The sequence below is a fragment of the Misgurnus anguillicaudatus genome, chromosome 1 (assembly GCF_027580225.2).
Source record: "Misgurnus anguillicaudatus chromosome 1, ASM2758022v2, whole genome shotgun sequence".
Classification (NCBI taxonomy): Eukaryota; Metazoa; Chordata; class Actinopteri; order Cypriniformes; family Cobitidae; genus Misgurnus; species Misgurnus anguillicaudatus.
The window spans coordinates 335443-346870 of NC_073337.2; the positions used below are offsets into that span (position 1 = coordinate 335443).

General features: G+C 44.0%; 1 long non-coding RNA gene across 2 annotated transcripts; it reads right to left on the reverse strand.

Moving 5' to 3' along the window:
- Positions 1-287: 287 nt before the first annotated feature.
- LOC141366080 (uncharacterized) lies at positions 288-4123 on the reverse strand. 2 transcript variants are annotated; one of them, XR_012371069.1, is made up of 4 exons: positions 3763-4123; positions 3261-3348; positions 2919-3001; positions 288-1234 (listed from the first exon to the last, which is right to left on the reverse strand). It is a non-coding gene; the product is annotated as an uncharacterized lncRNA (long non-coding RNA). The 2 variants fall into 2 exon arrangements; XR_012371059.1 differs by lacking the exon at positions 3261-3348 and having other exon boundaries at positions 3763-3921.
- Between the last annotated feature and the right edge of the window lie 7305 nt (positions 4124-11428).

The window sequence follows — 11428 nt, forward strand, 5'->3', positions numbered from 1 at the left end:
TCCAGCGGACCACCAGCGGCAGCCGCTACTTTTTCGACGGAGGTCCGCTGTTGGACCGCTGCCCCAGATAACATAAGGCCAGCGGACCAGCGGCGGTCCACCTGCGGATGCCGTCAGCGGCTCGCCGGAGTTTTGCCCATCGTTTTTCCAGCGGACCACCAGCGGCAGCCGCAAAGGTCCGCTGGTTTATACTGGTAATGGTTGCTAGCTGCCCGGTCGGTCCGTGGTTCATAATTGTTTAATCACGCTAACCAAATGTCTTTCAACACAATAATAAACAATTTACATCATCAACTGCAAATTTATTATTGTCAGTAAACAGAATAAATATTCAAATGCATATACATTTATCACATGCATTAAAACCAACATGACTTCCAAATAAAAACAACCAGTTTACACCTTTCTGTACCCATGCAAAGTTATCCATGATTTTACCATCATTTGCAGTAACACATGATAAATATAAAATCAACCATGGTTTCACAACAATAATAAAGAATAAACATTCTCTTACAACAGCATAGGTTTATAGTACTACATTTTAGTAACCACAAACTTTACCATGATTTAAAAATATATGGTTACCATGCTTTCACTCCAGCATTACTATAATACTACTATAATGCCCAACAAAGCCAAAGCGCAGTAACTATGCATTTGGTCAAAATTGAGGTAAAGGTTGAAATGGGCTTTGTGAGATCTGTTGTCTTGTGACAAAGTCTCCTGGTTTAATTTTGTCCCATCAGAGAAATGTGTTTGCCAAAATTGCAGTAACAAGTTTAACTGGCTGGTGTAAAACACTTTAAGAACTTTTTTCTCGATTTTAGTGTTTGCGTAGTTACTGCACTTAGAAGAAGAAACTTTTTCAACCCACTTTGTGTTGTTACAATGTCTGTAATATGTACATTAACAATATTTTGATGATGCAAAACATCATTTTGGCAGAGTATTGTGGACAAATAAATGGAAATAAATCAGTAAAATTAGCTAAAGAATATTTTTTTCAAATATAAACATATATTGTGTTTGTAACAATATTAAGTGGGTTGAAAATCTGTAGGGTTGTGCTTTGGTGCAGTAATTACAATATGTTACATTTGGCAGTTGTGTATGTCCATCTGTAGATGCCATCATATAATGTCTTTGTGAGTGTTTACGTCATCTGAAGTCTTCACAAGTGAGGCTGGATCCAAACAGAGCCGTAAGCTCTAGTTATCTTATGATGTGTATCCTGATGGACAAAAACAGAAAAGCAAAATGAGAAGGATTAGGATTGCTGCTGTTCATATTATTTCAAGCAAAAGCTCATTTGCGCATTTTATTATTTAATTACTGACTAACAAAGTCATAAGATGTATTTGTGTATGTGAATGCTTGTCTTAGAAGAGGTATTTTTTTCTAGATTTAGACTGCATGGGAGAATTTAGGAGTAAAATGTGAAAAAGCCTTGCCTTTTTATTGTATTTTATTAAAGAGCAATTATGGTCCGACTCATGATTTTACATTTACTTTGGTGTGTAAGTATGTATTAGTACATGTTAACGATATGCGTAAACAATGAGTAACAATGACTTTGTATTGCGTGAGGCTGCCTGAACCTCCATGTCATTTCTGGCTTATAACAAATACCACAACAATGCCTAAAAGCTGCTGTGTGACAGGGTGTGGAGCTAACATAGCCTGGCTCCGCCCTCCTACGTGCTTCCGCTTAATTTTCATTTCGCTTCAGTACAATGTCTGGGACTGCTGTGTAGAGTTTCGTTTTCTCCTGCAAAAATCTGCAGGACCAATCAGCGAACAGAGGTCGTGCGTCAGTTTGAGTTGTTATTCAGTAATGGCAGCGGAGAGAGACGTGAGAAAAGCTATTCAGTCCGTTGTTGCAAAACTGCCGAATACACATAAGTTAAAGCCGGAGCAAGAACAATGTTTGCTAAGTTTTGTTGGTCTGATCATTCAAACTTGTTGTTTCCAGACAATTTAGGCGCATGACATACGTCACGACCACACATAAACAATTGCCTATGGCAGATCCTGAGTGACTCTGGGCAGATCCAATAGTTTTAAACTTCAACAGAAGACCCTCCTTAACGGAAGTAACACTTTGCAATGGAGCGTGGCCAGACTCCCTGTACAAATGAAATGAATGTACGAGAGTCTGGTTGGACCAGGCTTGAGCTAACAAGCCAAAAACCCAGAAATAAGATTTTATAAGCTGTTGACACAAAAAAAAAACTAGCGTTTCAAAGACACAAAACTGGATACAGGCAACTTGTCATAGTACTACTATAATTAGAACTATGCCCAGTTGCCCACTGTAGGGAAACATAATCAGCGATCCACTTTTGTCTCCTTAAAGGCTGAGTTTTATAGCTTGGTACTAAAAACTTATTTCTGGGTTTTTCACTCAGTCGCGCAGCAGCTTTTAGGCATTGTTTTCATTTTTGGTTATAAGCCAGAAATGCAATATAAAGTAAATTGAGATGGTTGGATTGTTTTCCCCCGGTGGGCGTGGTTTTCAAATAATGCGCTGTCTCTATAATTGCTCCCGCTTTTACTCATGGCCTACACATTAACTCCTGTCAGCATTGCATTGTGACCGAATCTTTCAAACAGGAGCGTCACATTTCCGGCTGACGTCAGACATATTCAGGCCAATCACAACGTACATATTAGCTGGCCAATCAGGGACACAGCGCATTTCAGATCGATGAGTTCTGTACAAAATCAATGCGTTTGAGGAAGGGAGGAAATCTAAAGCTATAAAAATGTATGTGTTTTTAACCGTACACCACGCAAACACATTGCAAATACACAAAATAACATTGTTTTTTACCAATGAAATTGGATGCACTTTATAAATAAACCACAACCTTAAACCTGTAAACAGCAATGTATTAGTTTGAGGTTGTACTTACTAGTTATGAGATTCATAGCACCTTAGAGATGTTTTCTGACAGGTCTGCTTCGACTCTGCTGCACGGATATCCGCATGGAAAATCTACAAACATAACATGCAATTTGTCACAAAGCAATCAATATTGATAAAAAGGATGTGAAACACTGAAAAGAAAATTAAAGTATACAAAATATAACAGAATCTATGTTTTTAGGTTTACTTGTTCATTTAATATTGCTCATATGGTGCAACTCACGTTTGGATGTTAAAACCTTCCTGGAATAATTGCTATAAACGCAGAAAAACGACAAGATTCATGGTAATATTGTGAAAAAAGTGAGTTAATATGCTCTCAACCTGCCTGAGTTCACATCTCTGTCTGTGGCTCCCTTCAGAAAATTTTGAAATCTTCAGCTTTTCTTCTATTATAGAGGTTATTTTGATCACTCCTAAAATAAAATAACAACTTTTTGTATATATATATGTTTACGATAAAACATGTGTTTGTACTACTTTCACCAAATACTCACGCTATATGAAAGTTTTTTCACCGTTTAACTGTGCAGTACATTGCATATTTTAGGCTAAACAAAGTATGTCAATAATGCATTGACAACCTGAACAAAGCTTTCACATCATCTCATCAACACACGAAGTTGCTTTTTAAAAAGCCAAAACTTAAAAAACAATGCAAAAGCTATAGTCACCCTAACATTATCACTTTTGAAAAGCGTCCACATGCTATCAGACTTTCTCTAAGACAAAAAACATTTCTATGAAGTAAATATTCAACACAAGCGTTTCTGTTACGTGTCAATAATAGTTTTGTGTATTATTTGTGTATTTTGAGGGACTAAACTTACCTGAAAACAGTAAAGAAACCCGTGAAAGAGGAGCTTCGTCAGTCCCACCTCATGGTAATCCGTATTGAGAAAGAAGGCTGTTCGACTTCCTGTTTGCGGCCCCGCTAGAATTGACAGACGGATGACGTTAAAGTGCCGCGAGAGCGAGACGAAATTACACTTCGTATACATATCTATGCTTCGTATGAGTTCTCGAATCGTTCTCGCGGTACTTTGACGTCATACAGCTGTCGGTTCTTGCAGCGCCGCATGAAGTCGAACAAGCCAAAAAGGGCACGTGTTCGGCGCGCACAGCACACGCGTCATGGCAAATTCACACATTGACATAATCACTACAACAATTTAAAATCTTCTAAAATGATTATGAAATCACAAACTCATTTTGTTGTCTATAAATGTCCAAATTACCACGCCTGCACGTGGACTATATTGTATTAAACACTATCTCTCATTTTTTATTCTATCCTTAAAATTCTTTTAAACTGAAATATTAAAAAATATGTATGCATTTCGTTAAATAAGCCCTATATGCAGTCTCATATTGTTTTTCATGTATTTTCTTAAGATTTTTATAATTAGAAACCTAGCAGTTTGCCACTGGTGTACCAACGGTGGTCCAGCAGGGGCAAGCCGCTAGTGGCTTGCCACCCAAGAAACGCCGGCAGACAGACAGCTTTTTTACGTTGGCCATTTGCCGAAGGTGCCCCGACGGTGGTCCGACCGCGTCAAGCCGCTGACTTCGTGCCACCCAAAAACCGCTGGCGGACCGCCAGGTCATTGTTTGCTCGGGCGGTTTGCCACTGGTGTACCAACGGTGGTCCAGCAGGGGCAAGCCGCTGGTGGCTTGCCACCCAAGAAACGCTGGCAGACCGACAGCTTTTTTACGTTGGTCGGTTTGCCGAAGGTGCCCCGACGGTGGTCCGACCGCGTCAAGCCGCTGACTTCGTGCCACCCAAAAACCGCCGGCGGACCACCAGGTCATTGTTTGCTGGGGTTTATGAGCGCTTTTAATTTTAAATGCGAGTGATAGTTTTATTGTAGATCGCGTATAGCGCAGACAATTCAGTGCACATTCAAAAATATCAGAGAATACTGTTAAGCGTGCGCGAGCATACCGCACCATAGGGAGGGAGAGAGAGAGCTCGTGCACAGAGAACTGGTGTGTGTGTGTGGGAAAACACTAACCTTTCGTTAAGTGATAATACTCGATCAACCGTCAGTAACATCTGTTGACTGTTAACTTTAACGTGGAAAGACAACGGAGGAACCCAGATGAGAAACACCGCCAACTTTTAACTCCTTCACTCAGTGTCAGAGAGGCACTGTCGAGGTTCCGCACGCAGCAATGAGAAAGCGTGCACGCGAGAGAGAGAGAGGCGCTGCTGAGCGCTTGCAAAAGCACATGAAGCCGTTTTAAATAGTAAAATAAAATGTAAATGGTAATCATGGAAAATCTATTTGATTTGTGCCAGTGTTGAGTCTGTGGCGGGGCGCCCTCCTTCTTCTCGTTTGCACGAGTCTCAAATCAAACAGTGATTGACAACTGGTCCAATTGTGCGGTGGGTGTCGTGGTGTCTCTTTCCTCCTGTTTTAAAAACGCGCAACTACTGTGCTCGCTTCGTCTTCGCGTTCGCGCGAGTCTCAAATCTAACAGTGATTGACAACTGGTCCAATGGTGTGGTGGGTGTCTGACAACTGGTCCAATGGTGTGGTGGGTGTCATGGTATCTCTTTCCTCCTGTTTTAAAAATGCGCAACTACTGTGCTCGCTTCATCTTCGCGTTCGCGCGAGTCTCAAACCAAACAGTGATTGACAGCTCTCTGGTCCAATGGTGTGGTGGGAATTTTCAGGTTGACAGTAAATCTAGCTGGCCCAATGAGATTGGAGGGGGGGGCACCAGGGGGGGCCAATCATATTCCAAGGGGGGCCGGTGCCACCCCATGCCCCCCCTCTTCACACGCCCCTGCATACACCACCTCCTGAGCTGGCGTAGGATTTGAGCGTGCCGTACACCAACGTCCATATTGATAAATTTCAAAGTCACCGTGGTTTTGGGTGTACGCCTGGTGTACGCTGGAAATTTGGTGTACGCATTTTTGATAAATGAGGGCCATTGTGTGCAAAACAGCGCCATGATTCATATCTTCCTCTCTTCATATCGCGAAACCGGAAGCTTACACGCGTACACTCAAGAAAGTGGAAATAGAAAAAAATGTCATCCCGTGCAACTAGTCCATTCTTCTAATTCTCTTCTCACTTTTACACCTTAAGCTAGACTCTTTGATGTCTTCATAATAGATCTAGAGGTTTTATAGTTGATTCATTCAAAATTCCTGTTATAAAGCATTTCCTATTGACTTTCCCTAAGTCTATAATTCCAGGTTTACATATACTTGATTGTAATTTTTACTGTACCATTCTGAAATATCTATCCTTCTTTTTTTTTTGAATGTTTTGTTATTTACTACCATTTCCAAATTGTGGCCTGCAAAATGTGTTTTTAAACTCAGAATTTCCCATAAGACCTAAATATGAATCAGATAAGTTTATCTTAACTTTTTCTCTTATCCATAAGAATTCTTGTTGAATTTATCGCCCTATTTATGTGGACTTGTATTTATGTGGACTTGAAAATGTTATTACAATATTGAAAGCTGGTTTAGTTTAAAGCATAAAAAGCAACTTTGCAAACCTATCTCCTTAACTTTAAATATTCCCCATTTGTATAATTTGTTATCTTTGGGATGTTTCCCATAAAATGTCCACCTTATGTTCTCTGTTCAATGTCTCTGTGTTTTCAGTCTTTCTTTCAGATTCTGTTCCCTTGAGATTGTTACAGATGTTTCACTGGGCCTTGTTGAGGCAAAAGTCCATCGCCGGGAAGTTTAATTGACTGTAGCCATGCAAATCTTCTGTAGTAATCAGCTTCGTTCTTTTCAATTTCTGTTGACAATTTCTCTTTTTTCACTTCTTCTCTTGGTGCTCAAAACTTTGCTCTCCATCCGTCGGTATACTTGAATTGCTTTTGATTTGATTTGGTTTTGATGTTTCTTTTTCATATCATGTGCGTAATTTTCCTCCTCTCCAATTGGCGTCCTCTACGAGCTCTGATGCATTGATTGCTCCTCCCACTTGGACTTTCCACATAGAGCTGCTTTCATCACTCTGCACCCCCTTTGGCTGTGTTTGGTCCCTTTTGGCAGGTTTGCTCCTTCCGCATTCTCCTGCAGCCCCTCTGACCTTTCGACCCTCAGTTAGCTAGATCATCTCTCACAATGAGGCATGTTGTCTCCTCTCCTCCTCATCTGCGCCTTTTATTTTCTGTACACAAATAGCTCAATACATAGACCATTAGTTTCTTCATATATTTACAATACGCATAGGTCGATCGGCGAGCATTTCATGCAGTGTTAAAGGTGTACTTTTGTTAGTTTACATGCTCATTAATACAAGGTAAAACATAAATTCTGTTAAGATTAGTATTTTCACACATTTTGTTAAATATGGCTTTGATGATAATTCCTTTTTTATATCTTTTTATCTACCATCCCTTGTGATTATAGATGATAGTCAAATTTTTCTTCACTCTTATCCGTCAAATCAATTTTTTCCGTTCTTATCTCAACTCAAAATCTTCATTCTTATTACGAATCAAATAATTAATTTTCATTCCACTTATTCGCCCCATGTACATCTATGATAATAATATTTATGACTGAGATTTTTCATCTCTACACGATCTAATAAGATTTTCTGACACTCTGAGGCCCTTTTTAACTTCCACGTCTGTTTACCCGTGCTGGCAACATCAATTGTTTTCCTGTGAGCCCATATTCAATGACAACCAATCATTTGATCAACCTTCTAGCATTAATCAACCAGATTAACCTTTCAGCATGTTGGAATGGTGGTTCATCCATTCTAAACCTGTATAATGTTTTCCCTCATAAGTTAATACGTAAATGCAAGTATTTACTTCTAATGCAAATCAGAATTTACAGTAAAAATGTTTATCAAATGGAGAAACACTTGGCAGCAAAGTATGTGGTTCCCTTTCAATACGGTTCACTTCGCATTGCGTCAGTTAGCTGACGCTATGGGGGAAACTCCTGTTTACTCCGTGACTGAAGCCTATCGGTTAACGTCTGTAGAAAGTACAGACCAATGACGTTTGAGCCCGCGCGGGGCGTGGCAAACACGTCCCTATATAAGACGGGGAAATACGTCAGGAGCTCATTACTTTTCTCCTTCAGCGCGAACCTTCTCGCTGCTCCGAAGAAGAAGCCCTTACTCGCCGTCGATCTGAGCACTGCAGCGGATTACTACACGCCAGCGTGTTCCGCTGCCGCTTTCCGGTTTGAGCATAAAAGAGCGAATTTCATCTAAAAGAGCAGAAGCGCGTTGAGATAATGTCGCTTCGGCATTGCGGCTCATGCCGAGCCCCTTTGCCTGTGGAGGATTTCCACAAAGAGTGCGTCATCTGTCTGGGTCCTGCCCACGCCGAGGCCGTACTCACCGAGGCGGGCTGCGCCCACTGCGAATGGCTTCCCATCGCGGTGCTGCGCTCCCGCCTCAACGTCTTTAAAAGGAAGGCTTCCCGTGCTCTCCCGCCTAAACAGCAGCGGAGCCGTGAAGCTGAAAAACGCCCCGAGGCCGAGTCTACGCCGGCTCATCCCCCGCGTGCTCTGTCTCCCCGCCGTCATCCTGTCACCTTCGTCCATGAGGACCAACGCCCCCTGCCGAGTGCTAGCGGCATGGTTTCCTTTGGGTCCGGTGACAATGTGGAGATGATGTCATCCTCTGAGGAGTTGGAGGATTGGGCAGCTTCGGATGACGACGCCCACGCCGCCGCCGCCGCTGAAGAACCAACCGAGTCGCGTCCTCACAACTCTGAGCTCATCCGCATTCTGACGAAAGCTACACTGAGCTCGACATTCAGTGGTCGCCGCCGTCAGAGCCTCAACTCAGCCGGCTGGATGAGTGGTATCTGCAGCCCGGGCGCCGTCAATCATCCCGCCAACGGCAGGCTCCGTTCTTTCCTGAGGTTCACCAGGAGCTCACTAAAGCCTGCCGTGCTCCTTACTCCACCCGAGCGCAGAGCGCCGTCTCCCACGTCCTCTCCGTAGTGGATGGCGCCAACGAACACGGCTACACGAAGATGCCGCCGCTCGAGGAATCTGTCGCCGCCCACCTCTGCCCGTCTTCGGCCGGCGGATGGAGGGCGAAGATGAGCCATCCGTCAAAGCCCTGCCGTCTGACATCAACTCTGGCGTCGAAGTCGTACACAGCCGACGGCAACGCCGCATCCGCTCTCCATACGATGGCGGTGCTGCAGGTTTACCAGGCAAAACTCCTCCGTGATATGGACAACAGGCCCGGACCTGTCTACTTTTAAAGATCTGCGTAGCGCGACTGACTTGGCCCTCCGCGCTACTAAAGTCGCCACTCAAGCTGTAGGAAGAGCCATGGCCAGCCTGGTTGTTCTGGAGAGACATCTGTGGCTGAATCTGACGGAGATCAAGGACTCGGATCAGGTTGCCCTTCTTGACTCGCCCGTGTCGCCGTCGGGGCTCTTCGGCTCTGCTGTGGAGGGGTTCACCCAGCGCTTCACTGAGGCACAGAAATCGTCGCAGGCTATGCGTCATTTCCTACCAAAATGATCTGCCTCAGCGTCTGAGACCGGCCGCCCAAAACCCCGCCAGCTCAGCGCCCTAAGCCAGCACCAGCTCAACCCCAGCAGAGAGCTGAACCGGAGGTCAAGCGCCAGCGTCCTGCACGACCGGCTGGCCTGCCTCGACGCCGCCGCCTCCCTGAAGTGAGTCTGAGGAGGAAAAGAGGCTCTGGTCCCGCTTTGGCCGGCCCGCCCTCAAAAGTTTTGCGTGTTTCAGTCCCCTCGGGCGCTGGACACACCCCCGCTGTAACAGCGAAAAACAAATTTTTACTTTTTCACAAAAAGAGCAAATTTCCTCCTCTGTACACACACACACACGGCTTACCGTGCATAAGCATATCGACGCTCGCCGTCAAACTTCACGTTTGGCAATCCACCCCCGGTATGCCAGGTTGGATTCTAAACGTGATCCAACACGGATATTCACTTCAATTCGCTCGGAGACCACCCCGGTTTCGCGGCGTTCTCTATACCACTGTCCAAGACGATCGCATGCAGATCCTCAGGGAAGATGTGCGTTCTTTATTACTAAAAGACGCGATAGAGACGGTCCCGGCGGATCAAAGCGAATCAGGCTTTTACAGTCGTTATTTTCTCGTTCCAAAGAAAGACAGCGGCCTCAGACCGATATTGGATCTACGCGTTTTGAATCGCGCTCTTGCCAAACGGCCATTCAAAATGCTTACAGCCAGACGAATCATGGCGCTAATTCGACCGGGCGATTGGTTCATATCAGTGGATCTGAAAGACGCTTACTTTCACATTCCGATAGCACCACGTCACAGGCCGTTTCTAAGATTCGCGTTTGACGGGACAGCATACAGTACAAAGTTCTGCCCTTCGGATTATCTCTGGCACCACGCACATTTACCAAATGTGCGGATGCGGCTCTCGCCCCTCTCAGACAGAGCGGCATCCGCATATTGAATTACCTCGACGATTGGCTTATTCTAGCCCAGTCAGAGAGGGAAATTATTGCGCACAAGACCGTTCTACTCCAGCATTTGGAGAATTTAGGGTTCAAAATCAACCTCCAGAAGAGTTTGCTTACCCCCACCCAGCGAATCGCGTTCTTAGGCATGACGCTCGACTCGTTAAAGATGCGGGCATGGCTTACACAGGAACGCGCGCTCACGGTCAGACGCGAGGCGGCATCGTTCAAAGCGGGTTCACATCTCCCTCTCAAACGCTTCCAAAAAATGCTGGGTCTGATGGCAGCAGCATCCCCACTAATACCGTTGGGAATGCTGTTCATGAGACCGCTTCAGTTTTGGTTGAAAGCGAAAGTTCAATTCAATTCAATTCAATTTTATTTATATAGCGCTTTTCACAATACTCAATTGTTTCAAAGCAGCTTTACATTAATAGAAGCAGTAAAAGCACAGAAAAATGACAGATAGATACAACATAATACACAATAGCATAAGCTGTCAAATTTGCTGAGGCTATGACTCGACATTATGAACGAGCGTATTACTAATGTAACGTCTAGGAGAAGATGCTAAATTAAGCCCAAGCAGGCTACCTCCCCGGGGTAAAAAACCCCCTAGGAGAAAAAAAACAAAAACCCCGGGTTGTTGAGCCGAGGAAAAAAAAAATAAAAAGTCCTAGGAGGGAAAAACCCTTGGGAGATATATATGTATATAAACACATATAAACGGATAAGGAGATTAAGCGGGGATTAAGCGGGGTTTAAGCGGGTTCTGCCGGTGGTCGTTGGTCAGGCATCAGCTGGGCATCACAGTGATGGACGACCAGTAGATCAGAGGTGAGTCGACTTTCACATCTACCGGAACTGGGTCTGTTTGTCCCATTGTCCTCAGGGTCGAGGACAGGACAGGGAGAGAAAAACAAAATCATATTAGCGTAGGGGCCGTTCACATGTAATGCAAGTGTCACACAGTGATGTGGTTTAATCAGCTTAGTTTCAGACAGACTAACTATTGCGGCATAATAATATTATATACAGTTGAGGATTTTGCAAATTGGGGGCCC